Here is a 21,407-nt window from a genome sequence, read left to right as displayed (position 1 = left end):
TTGGTCCTTGGAAGAAAAGCTCTGACCAACCCAGACAGCATATTAAAAAGCAGTATATTACTTTGCCAACAAAGGTCCGTCTAGTCAAAGCTATGGTTTTTCCAGTAGTCATTTAAGGATAAAAGACCATAAAGAGGACCAAAAAGAGGGCTGAGCACCAAAGAATTGATGCTTTTGAACTGTGGTGTTGGAGAAGACTCTGGAGAGTCCCTTGGACTGCAAGGAGATCAAACCAGTCAATCCTAAAGGAAATCAATCCCGAATATTCATTGGAAGGACTGATGCTATAGCTGAAGCTCCAGTACTTTGGCCACCTGATAAGAAGAAATGACTCATTGGAAAAGACCCTGATGCTGGGAAAGACTGAAGGCATGATTAGAAGGGGATGACAGAAGACGAAATGGTTGGATGGCATCATTGACTCAATGGACGTGGGTTTGTGTAAACTCTGGGAGTTGGTGATGGACAGGGAAGCCTGGAGTGCTGCAGTTCATGGGGTTGCAAAAATGCAGACACGACTGAGTGACTGAACTGAGCTGATTACTTAAAAAATAACCTTATTAATATGACAAACCAAATCCTGCAGCAAATGTTCTGACTACCTTACCAGAGCCACATTTTCTTGAGAAACACTAACATTATTATCTTAGTGAACGAAAAAATGGGTGAAAAAAAATTTTTAGTTCCTCTATCACAATGATACCATATTTCACATGCTACACCTTTGATGTTCTGCTTCTTACATCTTGAAATCCCTACCATGTCCATGAAGAAAGACTAACACCTTTTAGGAGTTTACATACCTAATATCTCTTCTAGGAATTAGTTGTCAATTCTCCATCCACTGTTTTCTCCAGTACAGTAGATTAAATGTTTGTGCTTCCCCAAATTTATATGGTAAATCTTAACAGCTAACTGAAGGTGGGGCCTTCGAAAGTGATTAAATCGGGAAGCAGAGCTCCCTTGAGTGGCTTCAATCCCCCTAAGAGAGACCCAGGAAAGCTTCCTCTTCCTTTCTGCCATCTAAGGACATAACAGAAAGATGGCTGTCCATGAACTAGGAAGCAGACCCTCACCCGACAAGAAATTACAGTTATCTTGATCTTGGATTTCCTAGCCTCCAGAACTATGAGGAATAAATTTCTGTTCTTTGTAAGCCACCTAGTCTATGGTATTTTGCTACAGGTGTCTGAACAGGCTAGGACATTCAGTGAGAATAGAACCATTCATTTGTGAATTTTCAATCACAGTGCTTGTATTATTTTACTGCAATAATAAATTTATTGCTTTATTTCCAACTAGATATAGACTGTTGAGGTTAAGTGTGTCTTATTCATTTTTCTGTCCTTGGAGTTTCACACAATAGCTGGCATAGAGTTGTCATTCCATAAGTGGAGAATGAGCTATATAAAAAGAAATACAATGAAATTGTACTAATAAGCAAATACATTTTCAACTTTAAAAAATATATTTTTTATATTCTGTAAAACTAAAAACACTTTCAAGGTCCTCTAGCTCTACTGTTTTGTGTTACACATAAGAAATTTGAGGCCAAGAGAATTTACATGATTTGCTAATGGACCACCTAAGTTGGGGAACTATTGCCATTAACTTTTATATTACACTTTCTTTCCATTTGTCATTACATTTGGAAAATCATTAAAATGCTGTTGGAATGAAAATCCTTTGTTGCCATTTTTAGGAATAAGTATTTTCTCATTAAAAATTATTTTTGATAGCTTACCAAGAGCAGGTACTAAACTAATTCCTAAGAAGTAAATGAGAAAGTGTGCCTGAGCTTAGGGAAGTTGTCATTATTGTAACTGAACAAAAATTCGACTCTGATTTATATACTTATATTCTCTTTCAGGCACTAAAATATAACAAAACAAGGCAACTTGGCTGTTTCTTCTCATGACATCTTCAAATTGACATTATCATGCTTACATGTAATAAATGACATAGGATTTTAACATGACATATTATAGAGAAAGGAAGGAAAGAAAGAGGGAAGGATGAGGGAGATGGGAAGAAGTAAGAAAAGGAAGAGAGAGAGTTCTTTTCTCCAAGACTTGAAACAAAGACCTGGCACAGAAATTTTAATTTGGCGTGCTTTATTTTGGCTTAACCTATTAATTTTGTATTATATCATTGTCTATTTCCTTATCTATTATTCCTTTTTCTTGCAGAGATAATGGATGATTATGCTGCTATCAATCCTATTAAAATTTGTGTACTTTTACCCTATTTAAAACTTTAGAGTAAACATAATTTCTTACTCTTATTGATGCTCATTGCTCTGTTGAAATGACTCATTTACATGCATATTTACTCAAATGATTTTCTTGCCTGAGATTTGGGGCACAATTAAGTCATATTAGCTTATATCAACAGATATTTCTGAAATAATAATTACAGAATACATTGATAAGGAACTTAAGTACTATTCATGCCACTTAATCATTCCAGAGAGATGTCATTGGTTTCCATAACTTGCAAAACATAGAGGAAAAGGGATATAAAAATAATAGAATGGACTTAAGGGAAGATCACTTTATGTACACAGTTAAAATGATAATTATTTAAAGATCTATGGCTTCTGAAACAACTACTTTAAAGAGCATTAAAAGGCCATATTTATTGCATTTCAGTGGGAAACAGGAGAATGATTAAAATGAGAAATTTTAAACCAAATTATCTCAAAATTACATTTATTGTGTATATAATGGACCCTTTCTTTACTACATGTTATGCACAAAATTAGCCCTTATGGAAATATTGAAGGCCTGTGAACCATTATCGGCTCGATGGGCATGAGTCTGAGGAAGCGCAGGGAGATGGTGATAGACAAGGAGGCCTGGCCTGCTGCGATTCATGGGGTCGCAAAGAGCCGGACACGACTGAGCGACTGGACTGAACTGAACTGAACCATTATCATTCTTTCTAAGGGTATTCAAAATAGTTTATAAGTTCTTTGGTTATAAAATATAGTTAAGAAACATACAATGTAATGTAATAGAAAGAGATACAACTATTGGTAATGAGAAATGGCACGCTGTTACTGTTCTGGGTCATTCTCAAGTTCCCTCTTTCAAAACCGAAAGAACTGCATTTTGGGTGGGAGGACACGAATATATGAAACAATAACATTGCTGAATAATGTACTTCATTCCAGAAGCCGGTTACCATGGTAACACAAGCACCAGAGGCAGTTTGTTGTTCTGCTCTTTTGTCCATGAAACTACTTAAGATAAAATATGACGTCAAAATCAAGAAACTAAGAAGATTATTTCCTAGAGTCAGAATTATATATCACAGGTAATAATGGCATTTTTTACCTCGTACTTTAAAAATGGTGTAAAAACACTACACTGACTCTCCGTGATCTTGAAGAAACAGCTTAAACCTTAGCAACTCATCTGCTCCATTTCTAAATGGGCACCAACTTTCTATGGGCAGGATCCAGGCCAAAAAAAACCTGCACAAAGAGCATGATGCTCTCTATTCAAAAGTGGTCAAGGAGCATGGAAAATAAAGTATATCCCAGAGGGCGAAGCAAAGAGGTGTGGAGGGTAATGGACTGATGAGCCAGTCCCAAGCAGCCTAACGGTCTCATTCAGTAACAGCCTTTGGGTCCTGAGTAGGAAGACCTCACAGCATGGAGCCCTGCTGGATTTCAGAATTACTAGGGACAAGTGTCTGCTATATGGTTTTCATTCTCCCCTTTTCAAGTGAATATATCTCTTGTGAGTATACTGCCCCAAACTAACTCATGCTTGGGGTATATGTCATATTGATGAAGTTGTTCATAAGTCTCTGGATTAGGAAAAACATATTCTGACTTAAAATACACCATAAAATATTAGACTCAGTCTAATGCTATAACAGGATGAGATTTTGTGGGTCCTTTGAAGGGAATGAGTGCATTTTGCCATTTAGGAGGCACATAATTTTGAATAGTGTATAGACTATGGTAGACTGATGATGGCATTATCATCATTAATTAATGTCATCTCTAAATCCATGCCATTTTTTCTATTCTCTTTCTTTTATGACCCTGAGATCAGCCTAAGAGTTTCTTTGGCCAATGAGATGTTAGCAAATGTACTGTAATTAGAGAACTGAAAAGTACATGTGTTATTTCCATCTGCTATTGTACACAGTAGTGCTTGTCTCTTGATGTCTGCAATCGCCACTAAGTACAAGTAAGCCTGACAGAGGAAGACCCCAAAACATGCGAGAGAATATTGCCAAGATTAGTTAACCTCAGTCCAGGTCAGCAGAAATAGTAACTACCATGTAAATTTGTGAGGAATAAAAATAGTGGTTGTTTTAAGCCACTAAGCCTTGGGACACTTTGTTAAATAGCCATAACCAACTGATATATCTTCACAGGTGTGATCTAGGACTAAGGGTCCAAATTCTATGGTTGACTGGAATTACTTATTAGGCTTTAGCCAGTTTCCACAAAGCTTTGTCAATCAATTCCTTTTCTAGGAAACTACCCTTTAGGGAAACTGCTGATGGGAGTAGCAAATGGCAATTCACTCCAGTATTCTTGCCTGGAGAATCCCATGGACAGAGGAACCTGGTGGGCTACAGTCCATGTGGTTGTAAAGAGTCGGACATAACTGAGCAACTGAGCACATATTAACTTTAACCTCTTGGTCCACTACCCTTTTCACAAAATGTGTCCTCTAAGCAAAATACCACATTCTGTTATCAGTCTCCTAAGAGCAATGACTTTGAAATGAAGTCAGCAAAGGAAAAACTAGAGATTTGTCAGCAGTGCCTGATAACTGTCCTTAGTGTGCAGATTATTACTCCTGAAAAATATGGGTAAGACCATTTTTAGACAGTTTAAAAAACATACACTGTCTAGTAAGAAAGTATTAATAAGTCTGCCATCCAAAGCAGCAGCATGAAGGTAAAGAAAGTCTTCTGAGGACTTTAAGATTTCTCCCAAGTATCCTCCAATAATCTACATTATTCTGGAAGAAAGCATCCAAATAATTTTTTCCAAAACCTTGAGATCTAAGTCCATTGCTGGCAATCACTTCCATTTGCCAGTGCTACTGCATGGAATATAGATCAAGGTTGCCAGGAAGTTTCAGGAGCAGAGTAGGTGTGTTAGCAGATGCTCAAAGTAGTCTCTCTCTCCCCCTTATTGGCAGATCAGAGAGAGATGAACAAAGAAAGTCACTGCCCATGGAAACTGCAGCAAACAATTTGGAATGACCTTAGCAGAAATTCTGGAGAAAATTTAGTGCAAGACAATGGGTGCCTATTTCCAGCCTCCAATGAACTCAGTGTTCCCCTCTTACTAAGTAAGGATCTTCTCCTTGGAATGTATCTATAGGTTGTTTTCCATACCAAGTGAAGTTATCTCAATAGGGACCAGTGATTTTCCTATTACCATCATATTAATCGACCTTCATATTCCTGATGTGGTTGAAATACATTCATATACTCATATCAGAATGAAAAAAGTCAGTATGGTACTTACATGGCATAATGTTTGGACCTGGAAATAAATTATCATATAAAACAAGACAGAAGTAATGGATCTGTCTCTAATGGCTTTCCATCCCCTAAGGGGTCACCAGAAGTGCTTTTGACTGTAGTAGTGTCTTTAGTCTTCATCTATTCCTGAACACAGAGTGAAGCCAGATATCCGTAATGACAGAGGTGAGGCCAAGGTTGTGCCATGACATATACCATTATTTCTTAGTCACTAATCACACTAGAGGATGGGATGGTACTTCTCTAACCATGTAACTTAAAATCCTATGGACAAACTGTAAGATTTGTCTGATTTCCAGCACTGAATTCTTGGCACTGACCTAGAATGCAATGAGCATTCACACACCTGCTACTGCTACTCCTGTCTCCATGAAATTTCATTGACAAATGCTGTTCTGGCATATTTAATGTGTGTGTGTATGTGCTCTCTCACCATTTCCCCTCATTTGTATGAGAGTTAGCAAGGCAAGATGTATATCCTGTCAGGTAACCACCATGGCTTTCTTGAAGTGGATTGAGAGTCCAGAGGACAATGGCCAACCTTCAAGGAGGGAAAATCCATTGGTACAAATTAGCCCATCTTTCAGACATGTGCTCACTGGATGCTCCCAAGAACCAGCCCCATTAATTCTCCAAAAAGAGGAGACTCACAACAAAAAGATCACCTTGATAACTATTGAGGGAAATCCTACTGAAAAACTTGTACATACAAACTGTTCCTGTGTGCACGTGTGTGTGCACGTACACACACACACGCCAGCATAGACCATGTTCATCCAATGATGACTAAAGGATGCATACAATCAAACTGCTTTGTACCTAACATACTAACTACAAGTTAAGGACAAGATGTGATCCTCAAAATTATATAACTACACTATAAGATTAGGATACTACAGTGATGACTCAGAAGACAGTTTCTATGGTTTCACTATCTCACCATCTCTGCATTACCCAAAATTATCCCAAGATTCAAATGCTAAAGGAAAGGCAATGTCTCTCCAATGACAGACTGTCCTGCACATGAGTATAGAAGGGTAACTTTTCTTATCACCTTTATATACATCATTCAGTGAACCAATGAAAGGCCCTTCAATGCCCAAGAAATTCAACAACAGACAGGGATTACATGAGAATGATCATTTTTCCTTGTCTCTTACAACTTGCATGATAAGGAAATAGACCAATCCAAGCCAGTCATTTTCTTTCAATCTCTCAATATCTCTTTCTCCCTCTCTCATCACTCCTCTCCCTCCCTCTTTCTTCCTCTCTCTCCTCCTCCTCACACCTTTCAATTTTCTCTTCATGAATGTGCTATGTTCAAAACTGATTGAAGGTGTGTGGGCAGTTCTTGGCCTTCTATTTCTTAGGTTTCTTTGAATATCTGGTAATCTTTGACTGCCTATTTTTATGGGAGTGAGTGGGTCAGTAAAAAATAGGTCAGAGTTCCTGTGTCCATGGATGAAATGTATTGATTGTGAGCTTTCTTGAAATATTCTGATTCACTGGGGAACCCCCATCTAAGTACTGAGTACTGTTAAGTCTTTATTTCTCGAAATGATGAGATACTCACAAGCAAAATTATTTTATTTTCCTGTTTATATGATATAAGCTTTGCTTCCAGTTTTCCAGAAATCAAGTGAGCAAGGACATAGGGTCTCCATATTCACTATGTAAATTTTCACAGTGTAACCACTTTCAATATGTAACCTGTACTTCCCATTTTGCTCTCCATTCTTCAGTCTAGAGATTTTGTTTATTCTCTTCAGATAAATCTCCAAACTAAATCATCAGAACTCTGCCAGGATAGGAAGTGGCAGTCACTCAAGTTTCAGAGTAGTGAGAGATATGGGTCCAAATGCTTTGTAAATAGACTTTAAACAATCCTTCTGTTATTAGCTCTACCTTAATCTGTCCTTTACAGAGGTCCTGAAATCTACCAGTTCCTGGGCCTTTGGGCATTCTATGAGGCTCAGAATTTGACTTCACTGACTGCCAGGTTAGGATTCAACTTCCTTGGACATGCAAAATCAATGACACCCATCATCTTCTATGTGAGCTTCCAAACTTTTAGTGTTATTCTCTCTTCTCATACTTTCTTTGTCACTGACAAAATATGCATCTTAAAAATCCTTTCCTCTCACTTGAGTAGGGTTTCAATAGGAAAAAGGCATTGATGTGTCTGTTCAAACCACCGTCTTAAACCAAAAATCTCAACTTGGCTTTTCTTAGAAAAATGTCCCACCACATTGGCAAAGATCCTCAGGGTCTTAAGCTTAGAGAAATTATGTGGTTTCAGTCATAATACATTTCCCACAGCGCCAGGTTGGGATATCAAGAAATATTATCATTTCAAAGATGCTCCTATAAATCTTCCATAGGAGCACTATTCATTGGATCTATCTGTTAATCTGTAATGTTTCTCAGAAGTCTTAGTAAATGCAGAGTCTGCAGATCTTTTTTATATCAGAAAGAGTGGGCACAGAGGGGGAAAGCTTCAATTACAGGAACAGTGATTAAATCCTATGCCACACAACATCACTATCTTGAAAACTGAAATTATGAGATACCAGCTGTTGGCTCTAACTTTCTCACAAATGCAAAAGTATACATTAACATCACTGCAGTATAAAATGCTACAAGATATAGAACAGTACTGTCAGTGAATATATATGCACACCTTTTGAATATTTTTCATTCAGTGTAAATAATCACTTCCTGGGAAATACACTGACATGTTTCTCAAGTAACTTTATGTTTTGGTCAATATGAATGCCTTAAAGTTATACGTGTTAGATAAATTTTATATATATTTTAGTAGGATTTCTTACCACAGGAATGAAATGCAAAACTGGGTTCTAGCTGTTTGATCTTTAAAGTCCTGTTCAATTTCATCACATAGGAGTTATTTCAACAACAATGACAAAACACTTTCAACTCTTTTTTTGTGGCAATAAACCAGCCAACATCTACTACAGTTTTCTAAAATTTCCTTTAAAATTGATTCCTCTGATTTCATGAAAACAGCAAATCACACTTTTCCAATGCCCAGTCCACAGGGGTTAGACTTTCAAATTATAAGTTTTTTCAGCTGCCAATAGCATTAAGTCAGCAAGAAGCCAAGCAATAAAGGTCAGGTATTAGGACCTACACTGTACCTACTATTTATGAACACAGTAAATAATAAAAGATAAATAAAATTGGCTAAACACAACTTTCCCACAATTTGAAGAAACTAAATGCAGTTGCTTTAACACAAAATCTTTACAAAATGAAAACATCATCAGATGAAGGATAATGTAATTCTTTAGCTATAGGAACTAATAAAGACATCACTCCAGTAGGAGTCTATTTATTATCTTTAATAATTACAACAGATGGTAAATGTGATTCCATTTAAGTTATAGGTAAATTAAATATTAGCAATTTTGTATCATCTATAAATATTTTGATATTCTGATAAAGTATTATGACATATTAACTTAAAAACAAAAGGCTTTTCAAAAGTAACATTATCAATCTTGCTGACTCTACTTCTGATCTAGGTATCATCACGTGTTTTATGTTGATCTGTTCTTTCCTTTGGGTCTTTGTTAGAGTTTTAATGTTGACCTTTACTAATATTATCTTGAATGTACATATTTGGTATTCTGAATTAAAGACAGATCATTATTATTCATTTAAAAAGTAAATAATGACTGTGTTTTTCCCCAAACCCCAATTATTACTCCTAGAGCAATGAAAATGAAGTCAAATATTCTACACATACAAATTTCAAAGTTTATATTACAGGTGAAGAATGGAGAAAATTGGATTTCATCTGCTTATCTACAGGAGAAAGAAGTGGCTACCTCCTCCTCCCTTCTTGAAGCAGTAAGAAAAACCTTTGCTCTTTGGATACTAGATGAAAAGGATCCCAAGATCTCAGTCTAAACTATTGGGGTATCAATACATACCTCCAAGGATCAATCAGATAAACCCAATGTCTCTGGTTTTTCTGGCCTAGAGATGTCTCCAAAGTCCTGAGCCTCATCTTACTTTGAAAAGTAAGCATATACTTCTTGAGGTAGGAAAGCCAGTCTATAGTTCTCATACTATCTCTAAACTTGTAAATCAATTCCCCAAGTCTTGATCTTAGATCAGCATCCCAAAATATCAGTAAAATGTAACCAAAATGCCCCAACTCTACAGACACACAAAACTGTTTCCTCTGTATTCCACACTCTTGCTAGCTTCAACTATTGGCACTATGAATTTTCTTTGAAGAATACCTCTAGCATTTCTAAAATAAGTGATAAATAAGCAGATATAACCTTTAGAAAATCCAGACATTATGCTTGATATATTTAGTCCATATCACTAACAAAAAGTCACTTTTAAATTTATAAGTCACCTTGTTTTGTTTTATATTACAGGAGTTCCAGACTTCAGAAAGAAATTTGGAAAATAATGAATAATGTTACTTAAGAGACCTTTTTAAACTTCCATCAAAAAGTTTCCCTCACTAACTTCTAGTAAGCTAATTTCTACCTTTTACATGAATTTGACAATAACACTCCTTTTCTTCCTTTTTTTCCTTGTTACAGTTAAATTATTTCTGAATGTGTCATAACTATGACACATTCAGAACAACTGACATTCTCTCTTTAATTAAGATTTGAAGTATTATTCCTGCCCTTTGTAGCAATTCATTCCATTATCTTTTTCAAATTTCTATGTGTCTAAAAATTATATTTCCTAAGCTTCATAAAACCAAATTTGCATTTAAATACAATTCACTTTACAGAAAAAGACAAGCCTTTAAAAGTATGGTTTAGCTTTAAATGTAAAGATTCAGGACTATGTCAACCACATAAAATGGAATATTTATTTAAATGCAATACATTTCTGCAAAATGCTACCCATATGCTAATTGAGAATGCTTAACCCTGATTCATGATTTATCAAACTAAGCCAGATTAGCTTTTGAGCAGTCCCAACAATATAGAAAAAAAATTAAAATCATACAGTTTATCAGAAAAGATTATATTTCACAGAAGACAGAAAAGATGCTGAATTATACAATCTATATAAAACAATACATTTTGGGCTATTATTTATGCAATATTATTTAATATTTATCTATCATAATTCTAATTTTGTCTTAAGACACACTATTTGAAAATAATTAAGTGCATTTGCAAATTTAATTGGTCTGATTATAATTTCTTATATAAATAAACCTATTAAAGATAATAACCTTTCTATAATCTAGACTCAGAATCATAGGCATGAACCCAAATAAGTTTTACATGTCACATACTGATTATATCAATTTAATCATAACAGAAAACAACATTTGGGAACAAACAGCAATGTAAGTCAACATAGCAAAGCTAGAATAAAACAAAATCATAAAATAAATATAAAAATTTGCTATTTCCTACCAAACCAATGTTTCCCTGACCTTTAGTCTTATAAAATCAAAATCTTCATTTACAAAGACATATAAAAACATGCATTTTTATAAATGAAGACATATATGCATCTTGAGTACATAAAAAGGAAACATAGCTAGGGTCTCTCAAGAAACAGACGTATTTTATGAGTACAACCCTTTGTCTATATCTCTAGTCTCAGAGGAACTTTGATGATTTAAAAATAATTCTAATAGCTTTCTTTTCTGACACAAGTATTCATCACTCTCTGGTGACTGGTCTTGAGTCACTTTTTATCTCTGTCTCAACTATTCTTTCTGCCTACCAACTGCTGGTTTAGGTAAAATGTTTGCCAATTTTTTTCTTATCATTTACCAAAAATTCTTCCAAGTCTTTATAGGATCTTTTTCCCAATTTATTTTAATCCAAAAATGTATCAATGATCTGTTGATATAAAGCTAACAACATTATCAACAAATGTAGATTCTCAAGCATTAGCAGCCATCCTTAAGACTGGAATCTTTCAGGGACTCTTAATTCCTAGTTCTCTGGTAGCTGCAACAAGCAGTTTATTTTGGTTTTATTTCTATTTTTCCACCCCAAAATTTATATTTATTCTTTAAGGATTGTAAAATTTCTTGTTCATAAGGCTGCATTTCACATGTTACATGAGGGAAAAGTAATTTTTGAAAACATTACTTCCCATAGAAATTCATAAGAGGTATGAGCTGATCACTATCTAGAAATTATAAAATTTTATAATTTTCCCAATTAAACTTGCCTGTGGTGATGTTATACTAATAATTAGCAGCAATTGAACCCATCAATGTCTTGGCTACTCAAGTTTAGATAAACTGTATGTACTTTTAAATATCTGGACATTGGCAATTTCCAGTCACTATTGGCTTTACTTTGTATATTCTGACAGCACCAGCATATCCACACACAGTCCATCTACGCTCAGTGTCCTTAAAACCTTAAAACCTGTCCCTGCTGCTGATTTTCTAGAACTCTAATATCAATAAAAGCTGTTGTATTGGCACTGTAAATTTGTTCATATTTTTATTAGGTATTATCTAAGCAAGTGTAGTAATACAATCTGCAGCTTTATGATCAGCAGCAACTTTTAAGCAATAAATTTTCAGGTAATTTATACCGTGAAGCAACTGCAGCTTTTGCAGCCAGTATTCTGAACATTCGCACTCACATTCAGCCTTCATGGTATATTCAAGTTTGCTTTGTGATCCATACACCGTTCAGCAGTTCAGATCCACCCTGTAGTTGCTAGGTCTACTCATTCAACACACAATTGGAATCTTGTTTTTGTTTTTATTTTGTTTTGATTTTTCCACAGGATCAACTTTTTTCTCTTTTTCTATTAGTTTTCATTTATCATCACCAGTGAGAAACATTATCAATCATCTTTCTATTTCCTTAAATTGTTGTTGTTCAGTTGCTAGGTCATGTCCAACTCTTTGAGACCCCATGGACTGCAGCACAACAGGCATCCCTATCCTTCACTATCTCCTGGAGTTTGCTGAAACTCATGTCCATTGAGTTGGTGATGCTATCTAACCATCTCATCCTCTGTAACCACCTTCTCTTCCTGTCTTCAATCTTTCCCAGCATCAGGGTCATTTCCAATGAGTCGGCTCTTCACATCAGGTGGCCAAAATACCGGAGTTTCAGCTTCAGCATCAGTCCTTCCAATGAATATTCAGGACTGATTTCCTTTAGGATGGACTGGTTTGATCTCCTTGTAGTCTAAGGGACTCTCGAGTCTTCTCCAGCACCACAATTTAAAAGCATCAATTGTTCTCTGCTCAGCCCTCTTTATGGTCCAGTTCTCACATCTGTACATGACTACTGGACAAACCATAGCTTCAACTACATGGACCTTTGTTGGCAGAGTGATGTCTCTGCTTTTTAATATGCTGTCAGGGGGCTTCCCTTGTAGCTCAGCTGGTAAAGCATCTGCCTACAATGCAGGAGACCCAGGTTCAATCCCTGGGTCGGGAAGATCCTCTGGAGAAGGAAATGGCAACCCACTCTAGTACTCTTGCCTGGAAAATCTCATGGACGGAGGAGCCCGGTAGGCTACAGTTCATGGAGTCCCAAAGAGTTGGACACAACTGAGCAACTTCAATTCTTCTTCTAGGATTGTCATAGCTTTTCTTCCAAGCATCTTTTAATTTCAAGGCTGCAGTCACAATCTGCAGTGATTTTGGAGCCCAAGAAAATAAAGTCTATCACTGTTTCCATTTTTCCCCATCTATTTGCATGAAGTAATGGGACTGGATGTCATGATCTTAGTCTTTTGAATGCTTAGTTTTAAGCCTGCTTTTTAACTTTCCTCTTTCACCCTCATCAGCAGGGTTTTTAGTTCCTCTTCACTTTCTGCCATTAGAGTGTTATTGTTGATATTTCTCCTGGCAATCTTTATTCCAGCTTGTGAGTCATTCACTCTGGCATTCCGCATGAGGTAATCTGCATATAAGTTAAATAAGCAAGGTGACAATAGACAGCCTTGATGTACTCCTTTCCCAGTTTTGAACCATTCTGTCATTCCAGTTCTAACTGTAGCATCCTGTCTTGCATACAGGTTTCTCAAATAGGAGGTCATATTTCCCATATAGTATTCTTTAGTTAGACACTTCAGTTATACATTCCATTTGTAAAAGTCTTCCAAAAGCCTTAAAATGAGGCTTTGAAACATGGGCAGTAATTCTATTTTATTCATTATTAACTATAGCAAATGTTTACTCTCTTTCACTGCAACATGGTGGGGAAGGGGCACAGTTCAAAGACGACAGAATACTTGCTTGCTTGTTTACATTTTCCCATTGCAATGGAACTAAGGCAACAGAGAAAACAGGGGCAGTGGGGTGGGGCGAGTAACAAAGTATCTGTGAAGAGGAAATGAAAGTAATCTACCTGTACATTCCAGTCCAATTACCTTACCCACTCAATTGCAATACCAAATGTATGAGGAAAAAAACTACTACTGAGCTTTTCAGAACTGTGGAATTGTCTTTATTTACTTATGAGATAGGCTTTATAATTATCTTATTTTACAGAAGAAGAAACCCATATAGAAAAATTAAGTAAATTCCCATTGTCATACATACAGTGTAGGAGCAGAAACAGGCTTCTAACTCACACAGTCTAATTCCACAGGCCTTATTCTTAACCTCTGCACTAGACTGACATCCCTCTAACCATTTCAACTTGTTTCCTCTTGTTTCTTTATCAATGGTCCTTAAGTGGCTCATTTGTGGCCCAAGAAATTGACATTATTACTTTCTACTATATCCATAACATGATTTTGCATGTATTCACATTCACATTTTGACTGATTTCTGACTATTTATAATTTAGCCCAAAGAATGGTTAGTATGGACTTCACTTAGGTACATAGATATCTAAGTTCAATTCCCAAAGTTTTGCATGCATGAAAGTATAAACATGTTAGTTAAAATCTGAAAAGTAAACAAGTAGAAAACATATTCATACAAAGCAGTCCCATAATTAAAGCTGAGAGCGGGAAAATAAGAAGGTTCAGTTCAGTTCAGTCGTTCACCTGTGAACGACTCTGCAACCCCATGGACTGCAGCATGCCAGGGTTATCTACTGCAAATTCTAAAAATCAGAAGGTAAGAGTAATATGCATGGGCTACAGTATAGGCATGTAATTTAGGCTACTTTTATATAGCTGACAAGAACCTTCCGCACCATTCCATTTCTTTCTACCCATAATCCTAACAAATATACAAACAAATCTACATTCAGAAAACATAAAATACACTATGCATACTTAGACCCAGTAACTCTCATTGATTTGAAATACAATGCTTAAGTATTTAGACTCTCTAAACACTTGGACTTGTAAGTCTTGTTTAAGAGTTTATCTTACTGATGGAAGCATTCTGTTTAAACTTCATACTCATGTATTTTACATATGTATTTTAGATTGCTTTCAAATACCATCAGTGAAAGTTTTCTGCTAGTACAGAATGACAGCATATATATTGGTATGGAAAAGCAAATTATGATGGAAAGTGCACTGAAACAGGATTGGGTTCTCACATTTTTATCCCTAATATTCCCAGCAATGGGCTCTGTGACCATTCTCCCTGAGTGACTTAGATAATAATTTGTTGTTGTTGTTTAGTCGCTCAGTCGTATCTGACTCTTTGCCACCCCATGTACTGCAGCATGGCAGGCTTCCCTGTCCTTCACTACAAACTCCTAGAGTTTGCTCAAACTCATGTCCATTGAGTCAGTGATGACATCCAACCATTATCTCCTGTCATCCCCTTCTCCTTCCCTCAACCTTTCCCAGCATTGGGGTCTTTTCTAATGAGTTGGCTCTTCACATCAGGTGGCCAAAGTGTTGGAGCTCCAGCATCAGTTCTTCCAATGAGTATTCAGGATTGATGTTCTTTAGGATTAATTGGTTTGAGCTCCTTGTAGTCCAAGGGACTCTCAAGAGTCTTCTCCAACACCACGATTCAAAAGCATCAATTTTTCAGTGCTTGGCCTTCTTTATGGTCCAGCTCTCACATCCATACACAACTATGGGAAAAATCATAGCTTTGACCATATGGACCTTTGTTGGCAATGTAATGTCTCGGCTTTTTAATACACTGTCTAGGTTTGTCATAGGTTTTCTTCCAAGGAGCAAGAGTCTTTTAATTTCATGGCTTGGACAATAATACATGTTATTAATTTCATTTTATTGAAATGCACTTATAAAATATAATTCATAAATAATGTATGACATTTAGAGAATATACAAAAGCATAAGATAATTCTGAATAAAACAGAAGCCCCAGATAATCAATAGGAAAATATAGTATAATATTTGTGTATACCTGTCTTAGTCTGCTCAGGCTGCTATATAAAAATACCATAGAAAGGATGCATAAATGAAAGGTATTTACTTCTCACAACTGGAAGTTAAACAATATAAAATCAAAATTCTGGCTGACTATGCTCCCTGACAAGAGCTGCTTTCCTGACTTCAGATGGTTACCTTCTCATTAAGTCCTCACATGGCAGAAAGGGAGACAGAAAGGAAGCAAGCTCTCTGCCATCTCTCTTTTAAGGACACTAACCCCATCATGAACTGCCTCACCCTCACGATCTCACCTCAATCTAATTACCTCTCAAAGGTCTAATCTCCAAATACCATCACACTAGGAATTAGGGCTTCAATATATGAATTTTGGGGAAACACACTTCTGTCCTAACATTCTGTCTCTTGCCCCCTAAAATTCATGTTCTTCTCACAAGAAAAATGTATTCCTTCCATCCAAACATCTGCAAGAGTTTTAATTCATTTTAGTATCGATTGTAAAGTCCAAAGTCTCATCTAAATATCTGAGTCATATAAAATGAGGGTGACTTGAGGTATGATTTACCCAGAGGCAAAATTTCTCTCCAGCTGTGAACCTGTGAGAACAAACAAGTTATATGCTTCCTAAATGCAATGGTGAAATAGGCATAAAATAGATATTTATTCTAAAAGGGAGAATAGGAAAAAGGAAGGAATGACAGGTCCCAAGCAAGTCCACAACCTAGTAAGACAAATTCCATTTGATTTTAAGACTTGATAATAATCCTCTTTGGCTCTATGCTGTCTTCCAGACACACTGTGGCAAGGGTTGAACCCCAAGACTCTGTTAGGCAGGGGTCAAGCTCCCAGGCCTCAAAGTATCCACAACCCCAAGGCTCCAGATAGCCTCCATCTGGCCTGTTGAAACTGAGTCAGTTCCCACCCCACCCCCCCACCCCCCGCCACACACACACACACACACACACACACACACACACACTTTTAAATTTTAGGAGGCAGGCCCAGTGATCTCCAAACTGCCTTTTAAGTCATTTCCCCCTTGTCTTGAAGAATAGCACACATTCACAACTGTATAGCTCTATGGTCCAAGGCTGTAGTATCTAAGAAGCCTGGCAGTCTTCCTTCATTTCATACTGTCTCCATCTTCTTCAAACCAGCATTTCTGCTCATATAATTCCATAATCTATTTCTCAAGTGATAGGCCCTTTGTGTTTTCTTCTAGACATACTTTGTAATTTATTTTTTGCAATATGAACAGATTTAACATTTTCCAAAATATTTAATTCTGGTTCCTTTTTGCTTAAAATTTTCTTCTTCAACTCATTTCTTTCTTCTTGCACTTTCATTTAAGCAGTTAGGAGGACCCAAGCCATTCCTTTAATGCTTTGTTTAGAAAGCTCCTCAGCTAAATGTCCAACTTTGATGCTCACAAATTCTACCTTCCACAAAACACTAGAACATGGACACAACTTAGCCAAGTTCTTTGTCAATTTGTAAGGTAACATTTCTAAGACATTCCTCCTTTCTGAGATCTTACCAGAATCATCCTTAATGTTCATTTCTAGCATGAACCTCAAAACTAATCACCCAGTTCCAAAGTCACTCCCATGTATTTATGTATTTTTTTACAGCACCACCCACACTTCTCAGTACTAAACTCTTTCTTCGTCTGCTTAGTCTGCTATAGCAAAACAGCATAAGCAGGAAGGTTTCAACAAGAGGGATTTATTTCTCGTGTTTCTGGAGGCTGGGAAGTCCAAGATCAAGGTGCTGGCCAATTCACCTTCCCTGTGACAGCTCTCTATCTGGTTTGCTGACTGCCTTTTCCCTGTGTCCTCACATGGCAATGAAAGCTTTCTGAGACCTTTATCTTTTATAAAGGCACTAACCCCATCCTGATGGCCCCACCCTTATGACCTCACCTAAATCTAAGTGTTTCCCAAGGCCTCTTTTCAAATGCCATCATTTTAGGGGTTAGAACTTCAACATATGAATTTTGGGGGACATAATGCATTCCATAGTAATGTCCATCCAGTCTGTTTTAAAACTTTACTTCATTAGCAATATATATTTCCATTTGATTTTACACAATACAGAGGTATTCATTTCTAGAAAGTCAATTATATTCCTCAACCATTTCAATCCCACAACCCACAGATAACTAAAATTAATAAGCTGAGGTGTTTTTTAACTCCATGGTTTTCTGTTTTTACAAACATAAAATTATGTATACATTATGTGAACTTTTTAAAAATGAAATATTTATGTGTTTTTGTAAAACAGGCCCATTTTCTGTACATGTATTCTTACCTTATTCTTTTTTAATAGATGAATTGTAATCTTAGTGTGGGTGTAGTAAAATTGTTCAATCTTTCTCCATTTAATAGAATGTCAAACTGTCGTCTCAATATATTGCTACTGAAAGTCCTTATACACAATAAAAATTAAATGCATGTGTTTACATTAGCATTTTAAACATGTGAATATGCCTTATTCTTATACTTTAAGGTACTTACTCTTTTTCCCAATGATCAAGAAACATATATCTAAGAAATATAGGCTTAGTAACAGAACTGTTCAAACAAGAACGCATGGAGAGAAAATTCATATTCAGTTTCTAATTTCCAATATAAAACTTTTGAATCTTCATCACAACAGACTTGAAACACATTTAATTCCACTATATCCTCTCTTTATAGAGACAGAGGGTTTTATTATAGTGCATTATCATATCCTCAAAGTCTAAAGATGGAGAATATGGAATACAGAGATTGAAAACCTAAAGCTCTCCTCTTATGTCTCTTCTTTATTATAGAAGGAAGAAGGAAAAGAGAAGAAGAATGAGGTCAGATTCTAGAGACCCTTCTCATCCTGGAGCTGAACTTTCAGGCATGTGAGCAGGCAGGGACATTTATCCTCTAATTTACAGATAGGTATGCTACAATCCAAAATATTGGGTCTAACGGCACACTTGACTGGATTTAGTAGGGGAATCATGCAAACTTAGAGAAAAGTCCCAAGGGTGGCCATTCCCCACCAAGCTGCTGGCACAACAGCCATAACAGAATAAGTAAAATGGAAACACTGTCCCTAATTCTCAGTGGTTATATAGAACAAGACACTTGGAAATGATCAAGTGGATCAGTAAAGAGTCTCAAAATGATGGAGTCCTGTGAATTCTCAGAAGCCTGGAGTTAGGATAAAGAAGCCACTCTTGAGATGGGAATCAATGCCTGAAGCACTGAACCACCCAAATGCCCTGAATTGGGTGAATAGATAAACTGTGGTTCACCTTTTAGCTCCTAAAGTTCTAACACTCTTCTCTGAATCACATCTCCTACAGCATCACCACGTTGCTAATGCAATCTACGCTTACTCACTCTGCAGTAGCTGAAACACACTCTTCTCTCTGCTACTGTATTTTATTAAAACCGCATCAATAGCAACATTCAATGAATAAGCAAGAATCACTTTCATCCCTCTCTCCAGACCACAAAATATTTTACATGCCTGTGATTGAACTGCTCTGGCTGCCATGTCTTCCCACAGGATACAAATGATAGGCCTGGCACTGACATTTTCCCTGCTTGCCCAGCTGTCTGACAGTGATAACACAGCAGTCTCAGATCTGAACATACAGCCACACAGCCACTCATGGTGCCTGATTCAAAAAAAGGAAAAAAATCACTTTACATCCCAAAGCTCAATAAAATCAAGGTTCTTTTAATAGCAAAGTGTTTTATTTATTGCTGGTAACCAGTGAACATTGGATTCTCAAAGGATCTTACTTAATGAGACAGTTGACCTTTAGCATCCATACTTATTACACCAACAAAATTAAAGTACATTTTTAAAAGCATTAATTTCCAATTACTAAGACCTCACATATTAAGATAAAATGTCCCCCTTAAAAGCTATTGCCAGATAATCTCAGTATAACCTATCCTCAGCACTGTACTGTCAAAGGTGCTCAAGTTCAATATGGTGATATATTAATTAGAAGCAAATTCTTTAGGTTTCCAAAAGCTGAGCCAAAGATATATTACTTATTTCTCTCCATTGGAAGTTTTGTACTTTCTAATTTCTTCCTTTCTATCTAAATTAAAAATCACTCAGGGGGAAAAAAAAGCATATTTTAAGGCTTAGCTATTACTGAATCAGTTAAAATACTAAATACGTGGAATGCTGAATTGTATTATATGCCAATGAATAGTCAGAAATGGTGTAAACAACTGGCATTTGCTCCTATTAGGGGAAATTTTAATCCCAAACTCCATAAATGTGAGGTTTTTGCTCTTGTTAACTCCTGTTGTCTAAATCAATAATTTCTCTAAAATCAGACTATACATTTAAGAGTGAACAAAGTTTAATGTCTTACAACTCTTTAAATGTCAATATTTGTAAAGAGAACGTTAAAGCCACATAATACATTGTGTCAAGTTGCTGCAGTTGTGTCCGACTCTTTGCAACTCTATGGACTGCAGCCTGCCAGCCTCCTCTGTCCATGGGATTCTTCAGGAAAGAATACTGGAGTGGGATGCCATGCCCTCCTCAGGGGATCTTCCCAAACCAGGGATCGAACCCACATCTCTTAAGTCTCCTGCATTGGCAGGTGGGTTCTTTACCAGCTGAGCTACCAGGGAAACACTCTTTACCGCTAGAACTATACCAAACACTGATTTTAACCTGGCACAGACCTCTTTTCTATGTTTTTTGTTATTTGTTTCTGGTTGCTAATTGCTGCTTAATAACCAGTGAAAGTCGTTCAGTCGTGTCCGATTTTTTGCGACTCCATGGACTATACAGTCCATGAAATTCTCCAGGACAGAATACTGCAGTGAGTATCCTTTCCCTTCTCCAGGAAATCCTCCCAACCCAGGGATCAAACCAAGGTCTCCCACATTGCAGGTGGATTCTTTACCAGCTGAGCCATGAGGGAAACCCAAGAATACTGGAGTGGGTAGCCTATCCCTTTCCCAGCAAATCTTCCTGACCCAGGAACAGAACTGGGGTCTCCTGCATCACAGGCAGATGTGTCCGACTCTTTGAAACCCCACAAACTATACAGTCCATGGAATTCTCCAGGCCAGAATACTGGAGTGGATAGCTGTTCCCTTCTCCAGGGCATCTTCCCAACCCAGGGATTGAATCCAGGTCTCCCTCATTGCAGGCAGATTCTTTACCAGCTGAGCCACCAGAGAATCCCTAAAAGCCAGAGTCTCCTATAAAAGAAGGACTCATAACATCCAAACTACCTTCTCTTGCAGAGTTGCAGAATTTCTCTCAGAGCTTAAGATTGTCCAAAATGAACATCATGCAGGAAAAGACAGCAATGCCTCCTCCATCCACTCCCATGGAAGGGGAAGCATAAGGACCCAGGGACCTGTTACAGGCTCAATGCATGGCTGGACCTGCAAAGCACTCTTCCCCACTCTGCTTGGCTGGCAACCTCGGGGCTCTCCGAAGTGCTATGACTGGGACATCTGGGATGTCATATCTACAGGGTTGTGGGTCAACTCCCTTCTACCTTACCTGAGTCTGAAACTTTCTAGTTGTTTTAAAACATAATTTTACTTAAAAAAAAAAAACACATTTCCCTTCAACTTCAT

General features: G+C 36.9%; 1 long non-coding RNA gene and 1 other non-coding gene across 4 annotated transcripts; both read left to right on the top strand.

Moving 5' to 3' along the window:
• The first annotated feature begins 3,203 nt into the window (after positions 1-3,203).
• LOC110125733 (uncharacterized) lies at positions 3,204-19,706 on the top strand. Of its 3 annotated transcripts, none has more exons than XR_002310160.2 (4): positions 3,204-3,318; positions 9,316-9,396; positions 9,939-10,037; positions 18,614-19,706. It is a non-coding gene; the product is annotated as an uncharacterized lncRNA (long non-coding RNA). The 3 variants fall into 3 exon arrangements; XR_002310161.2 differs by having other exon boundaries at positions 9,316-9,569; XR_002310162.2 differs by having other exon boundaries at positions 9,258-9,396.
• TRNAC-ACA (transfer RNA cysteine (anticodon ACA)) lies at positions 12,888-12,959 on the top strand. The gene has a single exon. It is a non-coding gene; the product is annotated as a tRNA-Cys (tRNA).
• Positions 19,707-21,407: the final 1,701 nt, after the last annotated feature.

Source organism: Odocoileus virginianus, chromosome 7 (genome assembly GCF_023699985.2).
Source record: "Odocoileus virginianus isolate 20LAN1187 ecotype Illinois chromosome 7, Ovbor_1.2, whole genome shotgun sequence".
Classification (NCBI taxonomy): Eukaryota; Metazoa; Chordata; class Mammalia; order Artiodactyla; family Cervidae; genus Odocoileus; species Odocoileus virginianus.
Note: the sequence above shows the minus strand (reverse complement) of the source record. Positions and strands in the feature narration are given on the sequence as shown.